Source organism: Myotis brandtii, unplaced genomic scaffold, assembly GCF_000412655.1.
Source record: "Myotis brandtii unplaced genomic scaffold, ASM41265v1 scaffold363, whole genome shotgun sequence".
In the NCBI taxonomy this organism is placed as follows: domain Eukaryota; kingdom Metazoa; phylum Chordata; class Mammalia; order Chiroptera; family Vespertilionidae; genus Myotis; species Myotis brandtii.
This window is the reverse complement of record NW_005363938.1, coordinates 1,964,593-1,978,616: the sequence shown is the minus strand read 5'-3', so window position 1 is coordinate 1,978,616 and position 14,024 is coordinate 1,964,593. Positions and strand designations below refer to the sequence as shown.

General features: G+C 48.2%; 1 protein-coding gene across 1 annotated transcript in view; it reads left to right on the top strand.

The window, feature by feature from the left end:
• The first annotated feature begins 3,902 nt into the window (after positions 1–3,902).
• The window catches only part of LOC102239219 (myosin-11-like), a 33,893-nt gene continuing 23,771 nt past the window's right edge, over positions 3,903–14,024 (top strand). The window contains exon 1 of the mRNA XM_005872051.2: positions 3,903–4,001. The gene's annotated coding sequence lies outside the window, so the exon portion shown is untranslated. The remainder of the gene's footprint in view (positions 4,002–14,024) is intronic.

Genomic DNA, 14,024 nt, shown 5'->3' with positions numbered 1-14,024 from the left:
TCTGTGTGCAGGTTTTAGTATGGACATAAGTCTCCAACTCGTTTGGATAAATTCTAAGGAACATAATTCGCTGGGTCATATGGTAAGACTATCGAGTTTTGTAAGGAACTGTAAAACTACTTGTATCGAGAATCTTAGGACCCTTCCTGATAGAGGTAGAGAATCTGGAGTTACTAGGACACCAGCATTGGAAATTGGTGAGGAAGGAAAGAGCATTGCAGGTTACTGGGTGAGGTAGCCTTGTACCCGGAGAAGCGTGGGGGCTGTCGTGGGTGAAACAAGTGCTTTTGTGCAAGAGAGAAGAAGCCGAACAGTTCTCTTGGTGAGGAATGAGGCCCCTTTATTCACAGGGAGGCAGAGTTGGGTGTAGATCTTGAGCTGGATGACTTGAGGGCTGATACACTTTTAAATGATTACATTGTGAAGCACGTGCAGGAGTAAACCATGCTTGGACCCAACCTTTGAAAATATTAAAAACTAGAGGGGATGATACTTTGAAGCTTTTTTAAGCCAGTGGCAAATACAAAGCTATTTGGTAAAAAGACTCCAGGAGAAAAATTTCTCCTCTGCCATCTTGTTTCCTGAGTTCATGGAAAGTCCCAGGACATGGCACCTCACAGAAAAGACACGCCAAGGAACCATACTTGACAGTTCTTGGCTGAAATAACATTTTAGAAAAGATAACTTTTTTTGTTTCCCTCAATCTTAACTGGATTTTTGATCTATGAGAAATAAAATGGAAGTATCTGATTTAATTATTATTATAAAAATGCACTTTAAAATATCCTCACCTGAGGATATGTTCATTGATTTTTAGAGAGGGGGCAGGAGAGAAAAATATCAATGTGAGAGAGACACTGATCAGTTGCCTCCTGTACTCGCCCCAGCTGGGGGTGAAACCTGCAACCTAGGTATGTGCTCTGACCGGGAATTGAACTCAAAACCCTTTGGTGTATGGGACGACGCTCCAACCAACTGTTAGGCCAGGGATAACAATACACTTTTGAAAATCCAAACGTCTGAGCTGCTGCATTGGACAGATACTTATTGAATGACTGTTATGTGCACATACTGTTCCTGAGTACCTGTAGCATTTCCCAGAAAACAGGCTCAGAGAGGAGAGATTCACTGACCATCCTGAAGTTGCCTGGCTGGTGGTTAGCAGATCATGAGTTAAAAACCTCAGATTTTGCATCAGACAGATGGGGTTTGAATTCCTGCTCCACCACTAACTAGCTGTGCTGCCTTAGCTGGTTAAATCACCAAACCTGGTTTCTCAACAGCAAAATAGGAGTGTGGGGGATTTTTTAAAGTACCTACTTGATAGGGTTGTTATAAAGACTAAGTGAGATAATGCAGTAGAATTCAGTGTTTGGTTACCAATTTCTTTAAGGAATCAAATGCAATCCCTTTGAAATGCCTCTGGGAAAAATGCCACTTCATACCATGAGGCCAGCAAGTTTGATTCTGACAGCCTGCTCTGGACTATCTTTGCAAACAGGGGAGGGTAGTGATCAACTTAGTTCCCCCTTCCTTTCTTCCCTGCTCACAGCATTTCTGTGCTCACGCAGGGACAATTTCCATTCCTTTTACAGCCTAGACATTAAAAAGCACGTGGGGAAGCAGCCCATTCATCATTTTCTGAAGAACTTTATCCCTCACTTCCCCAGCCAACTGAATACTGCCTCTGTCTTGACTCTTTGATTTAGGCCCATTTGTGGGCAGGGGACTGGGCTTGGGTGTTTTGGGGGGTGAAGACCAGGGGAGCTGGATGCTGGCAGGATGAAGAAGGGACCAAGAGGGACCGGAAGCCTGTAGGCAAACACTGGGGCAGGACAGGCTCTCACTCACTATGTCCCCAAGGCCTGGTGCCACTCTACTTGGTTTTAGGTTTGTTGAGAATAATAGCAACTAACAGGAAGCAATGTAGTGTGTTCATTTTACCTGGTCATCTCAAGGACTGTTTACAAATAGCCAGGAATAGCTGATGTCCTTCCCATTTTACAGGTAGGGAAACAGACACAGGGTTCAAGTTCCTTGCTGGAGTCGCCCTAGAAATTGGCACTGGCAGATTCAAACTCAACTCTTCTGGGCAGTTCCCTTAGAATCTCTCTGGAGGTGAATCATGGCAATCGTGGGCTCCAGTCCCAGTGAGAGCTGCGCCACTCCTCTGGGACCTCAGTTTTCTCACCTGCAAAATGGGGGTATTAATAAAGCTCCTCCCTCCCGCATTACCTGACCTGTTTAGCTGGGGAGGGTTTGTGGAATAAGACGGGGCATATGCCAAGCACAGAGCCTTCGAAAGGGTCTTCAACTCCTTTAGCCCTCTCCCCAATCCCTCTGGCTGGAAGTAGCTGGGACCCGCGTGGGACTGGGGCTCTGCGTCAAGGAGACGGGTCTCCTTCCCACCCCGCCAAGCGCTGCCAGGAGGGCTTGAGTGTGTTGCAGGGTGCGTACCAGGTGAGCTTGATGGAGAGGATGGGGACGGGACCAAGAGGGTCTGCGATGCAGAACTCTCAGAACTCACATGCGCCCCGCGCCCCCCGCCGCTCCGGAGGCCGCTCGGCACCATATTTAGTCAGGGGGAGCGGGCAGCCCCGGGCTGGTATGCGGCGCTGGGAATTCCGCAGGAAGGAGCCCGCCCCGGCCTGGCGCGGGGCCAGCCCACCGCCTGGGCTTCCTTTTATGGCCTGTGTGCGTGCGTGTGACCGAGGGAGCGAGACCGGGGAAGACGGAGAGCCGGGCAGAGGGAGAGAGACTGGAGCCAGAGACACAGAGACCAGAGAGGGTGAGACCTACAGGAGAGACACAGAGACAGTGAGACCTACAGGAGAGATACCGAGACCAGAGGCATATGAGAGGCAGTAAGACAGCGATGGACAGTGACAGAGCTGTACACACAGAGCGACAAAAAGGCAGAAGGCAGAAAGAAACGGCGATGGGGAGAGACAGTTTCAGACAATGAGGAGATGGAGAGAGGTGGGGGGAGAGATAGAGAAGGGATTGGTAGAGGCACTAAGGGGACGAGAGACAGGGAGTCAAATTTTAGGCAAGAATCTGCAAGAATTTCTTGGGAGGGATAGGAGCCTCTACGAGGGCGGGGTCCCGCCCGCATTCTCCTGGCAGCCTGACGTGCACCTTGCAAATCACAGCACGTAATGACCACACACGTTTCCGCCGCGGACACGGCTCAGAGGAGGGAACTGACCTGCCTGAGGCCACAGAGGCAGCGAATGGAGCGCCCCGGGGCCTCAACCGACAACAGTGGGGTTTCTTTTTCTTGTGGGTGGAGGTGGGGATGGCAAGTTGGGAAAAGTAAAAACTTCCCCTTCCCGCACAATTCCCAGCAGTCCGGGGGCTCCTGCCTTGCACTTTGCAAAGTTCAAAAAAAAAAAAATCCCCTTTTCTACCCTTTTGGCAACACGGCCGGCTCCCTTTCCAGACAGCGGGAGGCGAATAAAACGGGGAGTGGGGGCGGGGACCTATCAACTCGACCCTCCTCCCCAGGGGGGGAGGGGAAGCGGTTAGAGCCCCCTAGGCTGAAACTGAATCGGAGAAGCAATTCTTAAGCATCCCCCATAGACCTTGGCCACTCGACCCCTTTCCCTAGGGACCCGGAGTCTCGGGGACTGTCGGGGATCCGGGGGTGAGACACCTGCTCCAACACTTCAGCAGGTGCCCTTGCTTGGAGCCTCCGCCTTGGCCCCTGCGCGTCCGTCCCAGGTGCGCCCTTCTGCCGGCGCCCCAGGTGCGCCCAAGAGCCTGGACCAAAAGCCCGCTTCTCCGGCCCTGCAGGGGGCGCTGCGGAGGGAGCAGGGAGGGACCCTCCCCCACCCCGCCCTCCTGGGCGGCCTCCCCCTTCCCACCCGCGGGCAGCTCCGGGTCTATAAAGAGAGGCGTCTTGGGCGAGCTGGGAGATTTGGACGCCCCTGCCTGGGAGGTGTGCCAGATCTGAGCTCTCCATCCAGTTTCTTCTCCGTTATCCCCCCAGTGGGAGATCTGTAAGTAGTGTGGCCTGGTGGGGGGAAGGGGAACTCGGTCTGCGCTTTAAGGGTCCTCCAGGGGCTGGGGCGCAGTAAGGTGTATCCGTTGCCCTCCTCTTCAGGACTATGGTGAGAGGGTGGGGGCTCACCATTTTTATTTCTCTCTGCCCCATCACCTTAGATTTCCCCCAAACCGGCAATGCTAAGTAGCACTTTGGAGGTACTTAATGAAAGACAACAGACAATGCCTGGGCCCCCCTCCAGTGACACTAGAATCTCCAGAAAAACTTAAAAAGTAAAAAGGGTCCCAGCTGATTCTGGCTCTGAGGCAAATCTGGAAGATGTGCTTCCTTACAAATCTCAGAGGTCCAGCCTCGGAGGCCAGGCTTCTAACTTTTCGTCTAGGCACAGAAAGAGTGCAGTGGACGTTCCTGAAGGGCCATTCCTGTCACATAGTCACGCCAAGTTCACTGCACCTGGATTTGGAAGCACTGCTAGGTTCTGCTGATGAGGCATTAACTCAGTTAAAAACACATGGGCACATTCTCCCAGAGAGGGCAGTATTTTATCATCAGTCCAGAGGCTGTGCTTGTTGATAACCCGGGAGAAATAGACTGGTTTTGATCCAGTTCATTTATTACAGCCCAGTTTTCTTCCAGATCCCCTTCCTCCAAATTTTAAAAAATTTATCCAGGTTGATCCCAGGGGCCTCAAATGCCCAGACCGCTGCCAAAGTCCGCCTTTGCCTCCATGACCTGCAGGTGCATTAAATAAGATTGCACCGGGGCTTTCTGCGGAGCAGCCCGTGCGAAGTGACTCTCAGGCCTCACAAAGCGGGCAAAAGCAATGTGTGGCTACTGCTTGTTTTAAGTTTCCTCCCTGCGCAGAGAACAGTTGGTGGGGATTTTGCTGCTTGAGGAAAGGCACCATTCAAAGCCATATTTATCAAGAAGTAAAAGAAAATATTTAGAAACCCGAGACAGGGAGCGATTAGTCTATCTAGGAACTGATAGACTAAATTGCAAACTGGCCAGGGTTTGGAGAAGGGAAGACAGGCGGGCTGTTAGTAAACTGCCTTGCATAGTTTTGTTCTGTTTGGTGCAGTCTTCTTGGTTTGTTTGGTTTCCTTAAAGCTCCGGTGCAGAATTTTGATCAGGAGAGGGAGCTTGAAAGTCATTAGATGGCATTTATAAGACAGGGGGTTGGGTATCTGTGGAAGGAAGAGCAGTCTTCTTTTGGAGCCTTCCCACTGAAGGCTCTGCCACGGATGGAGCGCGTACGTGCCAGGCGCTGTAACAGTGTTTGACTTGATGTATCTCATTTAATTATCGCAACCACTTTGTAAGGGAGGCATTCTGACGCCTGATGAGTATACAAGGCAGCTGAGGCTCAGAGAGGTTTGGTAGCTTGCCCGGTATGACACAGCTAGCAAGTGGTAGATCCCATTCCTGGGTCTGTCTGATGCCAAGTCTATCCCCTTGACCTCACCATCTTTTTTTTCTTTATCATGAACAAAACCTTTGTCCGAGTCGGGTTTCTTGTGGGACCAAATGTTTCCAAGAAGGCAAATGTTTACCATCTTCTCTTTGAAGAAAACATAAACTGACCTTTTGTGAATTTCAAATAAAAGGCGCCGTTTGACCCCTGGTGGCGTGGTAGTCAACTAGCCGGATGACCGTAGGTGGGCTATCATCCCAAGAGTCCAAAACGTGAACTAGCTGGGTCTTCCCCGAGAAGTTTCGGGAGCCCGCCTTGTATACACCATGTTTTTTTATTTTTGTGTCTGAAATAGACGTGTTATTCCCTACAAGGTAGTTGTTATCATTACATTTCTGTGTGAGGGCTGAGATTGAGGCAAACATGCCCATTTATGGTAGCGTTTTCCATGAGGCCATCCCCAGCCCCCTCGCAAATTAGCCTCCTATTGCAGCTTTGCTGGTTGGGACTCTGGGGATTTCTCTGCCCTTGTCCTTCCCATTCAGGACCAAGTGGAGGAGCCCAGAGGAGAAGGCATTGGGAGGAAAGGGGAATCAGTTTTTCCTACTCTCTTATTTTGAAGTTTTATTTCGGGGGGGTGGGCAGGATGTTATCTCCTTTCCTCAGTACGATGGATCCAAGCAGGTGGATATTAAGCTTTGGCACAACCATGTAATTCTCACAGGTATCTATTAGATTTTTCTGGAAAGCCAAGTTCAATTTTAAATCCATTGGAATCCTAGACTGTCACAAGCAAAACTAAAAATCCTCCACACTGGCCTTCTCAAACCTCAGTTTTCCTATCTGTAAAATGGGCGCTTGTTTATAACCATGGAGTGTGAATACCTTGCTCAAGATAACTCAACTAGCCAATGAGGAAGATGGAATTTGACAAAGGGAGCTCTTTCTAACTCCAATGCCTAAGAGATTATTACCCTGTTGGGAGGGTTAAATAGCATAATGCCCATGAAGGGCTGAGCACAGTGCCTGGCCCCTGGCCAGCGAGAGCGGATGGTTATTTATAGCACACATGGCCAGAGACTTTAAGGATCTTGCTCACTGTGGCACAGCGGGTACTTGGCAGAAGCAGGAAGCCTGTTGTGTGGTCTATCCATAAAGAAGAAATGTTCCCAATTTTCCTTTTGTATAATCTCTTCATAAACCCAATCCTTATTTGAGCCAAAGGCGGTGGTTGAATCTTCTGTTTTAGTATAGCCACACTTCCTCCTGCGGCCGGAGCACGGCAATTCCAGGTATATTGGCCCGTTCGTGATTGGTTGACGGTGGCCATGGCACCCTTTGAGAGCTTCCACCTGTGAGTGGAGGAAGCCTATCTGGCTTTCCCAGTGGCTCTTCTGCTCTCTGAGGTCCCCTCCCTCCACCCCGACCTTAAAGCACGTTTAACCATGGTCACACGGTGGAGGAAACAAGTTGAGAGAAGGCCAAGCAGGAATCTGAAAGAGCTTTCCTGTGGGATCAGAAGATGCAGGAAGAAGCTAGTGCTGCCTGTTGCATCTGCAGGAGGAAGGTGGGTATCTCTGACTTATGTCAGCGATGCTGGGGCTTGGGAGGGACAGTCCTCATCAAAGTCCCTAAGACAGGACCCTGGGGCTCGTCACCTGCTCACTGGTGCAGGCGTGGGCTTCCTCCCCTCCGCTGGTGCAGCAGCGGCCAGTGACACAGGCGCTCAGAAGGGGCCAGTGTCTGAGGCCACCAGGGTCATGATAGCCATTCCCCACTCTCCATGTAGAATGTTTTCTCCCCTGCCTCCCCCTCCCCCCCACCTGCCATCTCTAGATGTCATGGTTAATGTATTCTTGTGCTTCTTCTAAAACTTTTATCTGTTAAATCTTCCTTTTACACACAAATATCGGCATTCCATAAATTAAGCTTTGGTCTATATAATTACATATTTTTGACATCTTTCTATATCAGCACATTTCGGGGGCTTTCTTTTTATGGGCCGCATGACCCTCCATTGTATGGAAGTATAGCATCTTACTGAATAACCCCTTATCGAAACGTACCAGTTCATCCCCCCATTTCTTATAAACAGGACTCCAGGGAACATCCTGTGTATCTGTTTTTGTCTAATTGGCTGAGTGTATTTGTAGGATAAATTCCCAGAAATGCAATTGCTAAGTTAAAGACCAGGCACATTTAAAATGGATAGAGACTGCTGAAGCGGCCTCCAAGGGGAGGGTATATTGAACCTAAATTCAGACTTCAGGTCTATTGAAGGTCTGGCATACAGGGCCCACATCCTTGCTGGGTGACAGGAGTGGGAGTCGAGCTGCCACTCTCTTTGGAGAGGGTGAAAGGGCTCTGCCCCGCCAGCTCTGGCCTGGGGTCACTCTGCATTGCTCACCTGACCCTGGAGGTATTTGAATCTGTGCCCAGCATCTTGCACCAGTGTCTTGGCAGTAAAATCCTGAGGGAAGCTGTCCACCAGGCCTGATGATGTGCAGACCGTACACTCTTTGGGCTCTGGAGTATTTTATTCACTTTTCATTAATGCAGAAGCAAAAGGGGAAAGCCCTTTACCCCTGAGGTCCTCTGGGGAAAATAAAATTGATGTTAAAACAACCTAAAGCAGTTGGCCCTTCTCAATTGGTCCAATTTCAATGCTTTGATCTAACAGTGGTCGGCAAACCGCGGCTCACAAGCCACATGCGGCTCTTTGGCCCCTTCAGTGTGGCTCTTCCACAAAATACCGACTTCTCCGCATGGGCCACGAAGTTTCAATTGCACTGTATGTGCGCGTCTGCACGTGGTATTTTGTGGAAGAGCCACACTGAAGGGGCCAAAGAGCTGCATGTGGCTCGAGAGCCGCGGTTTGCCGACCACGGATCTAGAATCACAGATACCATAAAATGTTAGAGCTAGGCCAGCCCCCCCCTTTCCCCTCCCAAATGAAAAATATAAGTCACAGAGAGGGAGAGTGACCTGCTCAGAGTCACCCAGCGAGATTGGAGCAGAGCTGGGACTTGTAACCCCGAGGCTAATGAACAGATTGTTTGCGCTCAGAGTGAAGCCAGGTGCTGTTGGGAAGGAAGCCGGGACTGAGGCACTCAGCTGTGCCAGGCATTGCTAACACTAACAGCGACAGAGTCCTTTGCTTTCGTTGGAATGTTCAAGGGCAGCCCTTGATCACAAGCTGTACTTTGTATTCATTAGTCCTGGGTCATAATCCTGGAGGTGTCCTTTCAGCCCTCGGAGCTGATGCAAGACGTGGGTAGGGGAGGCGAGGAGAAGTGGGGCTTGGAGAGGAAGAAACGAGGTACTGGGGGTCCTCCTGCAGGTTTGCCCACCTGGGCAGCTGTCTCTGTCTGATCGGAGGTGACCGTCTGCAGCTGACGTTCCAGGCTGGTGTTGACTAAGTAGCGACTGTCCTCAGCTTTGATTGTCTTTCCCAAGAGAGCCGGTCTTTTTACTCCAGCGCAGTGGTTCTCACTGGGGACGGTTTTGCCTCCCAGGGGACACCTGGCAATGTCTAGAGACATTTCTGGTTGTCATGACCAGGGAAGGGTATGCTGCTATACCTAGTGGGTGGAGGGCCAGAGATGCTGCAATGCACAGGACAGCTCCCATTCCCACCAGAGAGTTATCCAGCCCCAATGTCCATAGTCTTGAAACGGAAAACCCCCGCTCTGAATTAAAGACCGCCGCAGGGAGCAGCAGGCCAGGTAGTGCTTCCCTTCATGGGAGAATTCTACCCCAGGATTGCAGTCTCGCATCTCTGCTGCAGTTTGGCAAAGCTACTTTTCATCCCGCATGGCCCCAGGCCCCTCCGAGTGCCTGACCTGACCCTTTCTGCCGGGGTGTCCCCTACTCAAGGTTCTGCATGCGTGCTGAGGCCAGTCCTTAGAACAATAAAACCAAGTTACTCAGAGCCCTCAAGTTTCCAAGTCTGATCCAGGCTGTGTTGCCTGTGTGCCTGGATTTCCTTCAGTCCTTGGGTTCTCTGCACGCTTCCAAGAAGGTGGACAGAGCAAAAGAGATCACTTTGAAAAATACATTTTCTAATTGGATTTCACCATATCTAGCTGTGCCACGGTGGGCAACTCACTTAACCTCTCTGTGCCTGTTTCCTCATCTGTAAGTCAGGCAATGGTATCTCTCCTGGGGTTCAATGCGATAAAGCTGGCACTCAATAAATTGTAGCAGCGATGCTGACTAATATTGCACGATTCATCTACGAGGCTCGCCGAATTTCCTCAAGGGCAAATCTGTGGGATTTCATCAGTGTTTAGTGGGAAAAGAGGTTTGTGGCCAAATGTTTTGGGGAGCTCTGGGTTCAAAGGAGTGAAGTAGTTGTTTTTTTCTTCGGGACCTGCCGGGACCTCCGACGACCTGGTAAGTGTTCTGCCCCTCAGTGAGGGGGAGGGAACATGGAGCACTTTTCAAATGGATTTGACCACAGACGTTTTTTTTTTATTTTTCTTTGAAGATTGTCTCTCTACCTCCCTAAATCCCGCCGCACCCCACCCCAAATATTCCAAGGGATTGGGGCTCCACAGAGCACACTGGGGAATGCCTTGCTAGGGCGAAGCCAGGCTCTTCTTTCCTCTTCCTTCTTCTCCTGTGACCAAAGCAGATGTCACACATCGTAACTGCCACAGGCATGAAAGCCCTGGGAGCTAGCCAGATGCTCTCTCTCCTTTTTTGGACAGAGACCGACTCTTTGCACTTGATCTTGTTTGTGTGTTTGTTTTTTTTAAATCCTGGATTAGACAGGCTTCCTGGCCATGGGGATTCCTGTGTCCTTTTATTTTTCGGTTGTGTTTTTTGCTGTTTTTCCTGACTGTTAAGGCAGCTCACCAATATTGCAATTAGAAAGAGCCCAATCAATTCAATAAAAAAGGCAGCAAAAGAGTCTTAACCTAAAAAAGGAAAGAAAGGGCCTACTTAGTCGTCATCCTGCTAGGAATAAATAAAACACCTCTCCCAGCCCTCTTGAGAACAATCAGCTACCATTCAAAAGCTTGTTATTGATTGGGAAGTAATATAGATGTGCTTGGTACTACTGAACTGCATAACTATATGATTAAGGTGGTAAAGTTTAGGTTCTGTGTATTTTACCACAATTAAAGATAGAAAGGGAAAGGAAAGGCAACCAAAATTTTTCATGGAAGTGTACTTTATGTCCAGAAAAGACGCACACACCTGTGGGCGTGCAGCCGGGGAAATTTCACAAAGTGCCCACACCCATGCAACCGGCGAACATCAGCCTGCAAGCCCCCTCTTGTCCCACCCTTCCAGTCATGATGTATCACCATCTGTTTTCCCTGGTTTTGAACCTCTTACAAACAAGAATCACACAGTATGTCCTCCTTGCATCTGCCTTCTCAGCTGTGTCTGTGAGATTTGTTCTGATTGTGGGGTGCAGTTGATTTGGATCCCCTTTTGAATGTTTGTTATGTGCCAGGTGCCTAAAAGGATCAATTCCTTCATTGCAAATACTCCACTGAGCTCCCGACAAGCCCATCAAGCTTATCTGGGAGGCAGAAGAACATAGTATGCAATCAAGCATGGATTCAAATCCTAGCTCTGTCACTTTTTTTTGCTGAGTGACTTGAGGGAGATTCCTTCACCTCTCTGAGCCTTGGTTTCCACACTTGTAAGATGGAGCTTATCATAAAACCTAACTCCAGAGGCTGTGGTGATGTTATTTGGTGGTCCCGATGTGAAGGATTTAGCCCAGTTCAGAAAACTCCTCACTGGCTTTGACATACAGGCCAAATGGGAGATGGTGCACCATTGACAATGCTTACAAGTAGGAGGAAGTTTTATAAATTTTATATGGCAATGTTTTTTTAAGGAAAAATGCCAAATATGCAAAAGTAGACAGAACAGCATAAGCATTTATCAACACCTGAGCCAATCTTCTTTCCTCTCCACCCCCATTCATTTCCTCCCTGCCCTGATTATTTTGAGATAAAACCCGGTTTATCATTTTCTCTATCAATATTTCCAAATGTCTCTAAAAGGAAAGGACTCTCTAAACAGATGAAATCACAGTACCATTTTCACACCAAAGAATTTCACAGGTTTTCCTAATATAAACGACAGTGAGTCGATGTTCAAATTTTCCCAATTAGCTCATAAATGTTTCATTTGGGAGGGCTTGTTAAATAAAAAAATTTTTCCCCGACGATTACTTTTAATTCTTCAAAGCTTTCCATTTAAGGGGTGGTTTTTTAAAAGTACAGCATATGCCTTTATTTGTGCTTTGGCCTGTATGTTGCAGTGCGGGGGCATTCCTTCTTTGCCTCTATCAGTGTTTATCTTTTATTGTACTTGTTTGAATTTTCCATTATGGAAACTTCCAAACATATTCAAAGGTAGAGGGAATGGTGTGACACCTCGGGTACCTGACACTCAAGTTCAATCATTATCACACCTGAAGCGAGTTTCATTTCATCATCACCCTCCTCCCATTTCTCTTATGTGTCTTGAAATCCCTTCTAATCTATAGGGTCCCCTGATTTTTTTTTTGGTACTTTGTCTATTACAGAAGCTGGGTCATCTGTTCTATGCTTTTCCACCTTCTGGACTTTGTTGCACGCCCATGACATTGATCACTGTGTCCCCTGTGCCCTGCGTTTTATGTAAATAGGGGTTAGATCGGAGGCTTTGTCAGCTTCTGTTCTTTCCTTTTTGTAAGAACATTTCATGGGTGGCGATGGCACTTCCTACGGCATCCCATCTGGAGACGCGTTGTGTCTGATCAATTCTTTCTTTGTGTGATATTAAGGTTCATTAGTAGGTTTGGGTGGTGCCAGCCTGGCCCATCCATTATCATGTTCTCCACCTGCTTTTCATCTATCTCAGTGGGCCTGAAAGTGTGGGCTGACCCGCATTCTTAGCCTCACCTGGGAGCTTGTGAGACGAGGGCAGATCCCTGGGCTCATCCCAGACCTACTGACTCAGAAAGAAACTCTGGGGGTCGGCCTGGCCCTCCATGATTTCACAGCCCTCCCCTCCCCATGAGGCGGAGACATGAGGAAGTTGACCACTGGCCTAATGGTTTTAGCAACTATTGATATTATAGCCAAGGCCCATTATTTTATTGAGGGTCACAAAATTGCTATGTTTTGGTTTTATTGTTTCGCCTGCATTTATTAGCTGGAATTCTTCCAAGTAGAGGAAGTACTTTTAATAACAGTGAAAGTGGAATAAGGGGAGGAAGCTGTTGGGCTTATTAACTCCCAAGAGAAATTCAAAAACAACTTTTAAATTGAATTTATTGGGGTGACAATAGTTAACAACAACAGAAAATGCAGGAAATGTGATGGCTAAACTCAGGACAATGTATGTTCTCTGCTAGTCTTTATTTCTCTTTTTTGAATAACGGAAGTGATCACTCAGCTTTAGGGAATGATTTGCTCATTTCTCCATCTTTTTTTTTAAACGAGCTTCTAGAACTGGTCTCCCAAGAGAAATAATCATCCCTCGGAGGAAATCAGCTTCTCGTTTTTATTCTTGTTATTTTCACACCGAGGGAGAAAAGTAGTATTGGAGCTTCTGCCCCTCTGATTTTGCCTTGCAAAGTCTGCATTTCAGGACTGGCTGCCCAGCGCCAGGGCCCCATTCATTGGGTATGGGGGTTACTCCATCTCCGTGGGATTTGGGGCCCAAGCGTGAGGATTATCTCAGTGAATTCAAAGGAACGGTGAATTGTCTTTTGCTGAAGTAGGCTGTTGACCACACAGTACGTCCTGGTGACTGTGCATCCTAACTCAGCCTTCACCTTCTGCCTTGGAGCACAGCAGCCTGGATGGGGGAGGGGGTGGGGGAGGGGGGTTGGAAGAGCTGGGTGAGAGCCGGTGTCTCCAGCACTGCGCAGCTCCTGCAGGTGTGGTCAGAGGGTGTGGAGCAGGCCGCTGGACAGGCCTCTAAAGAGCCCGTTGCCTCGGCACCCACCTCGTGGACACATCTAGAAAATAGGATGGAGAAGGTGTCACAATGGGCTCCCCATGTTGAAAGGACATTTAATGACTTAAAAAAAATAAAGACAGACTTCTCCTTGTCAGTTATGTAGTGACCTTGAACAATTTGTATAAGAAAGGGAGAATCAATGTGTTGCCCTCCCCCCTTTTCTTAACCAGTTTTCCAAATAATGAGTTTGTTCCCCAGCATCTTACAAGGATGCCTGTGAATTTTTTAAATCACAGTGAGCTCATAATTTAAACATATTCATCTTTCAACTCTTGTATATTTTCCTTACTGATTTTCCAACTGTCCTATGTTTGACCAGATAGAACCAGGGTTTAATATTTTAGTATGTAGTTTTCTAGACTTTTAAAAATGTATACACATACATATAAAATTACAAGAAAGAGTCTATTCTAAATAATTTTTAAAAAATATTTTTTATTGATTTCAGAGAGGAAGGGGGAGAGAGAGAGAGAGAGAGAGAGAGGTAGAAACATCAATAATGAGAGAGAATCAATGATGAGAGAGACTCATTGATCAGCTGCCTCCAGCATGCCCCACACACTGGGGATCGAACCTGCAAGAATCTGCAATCTGGGCATGTGCCCTGACCGGAAATCGAACCAT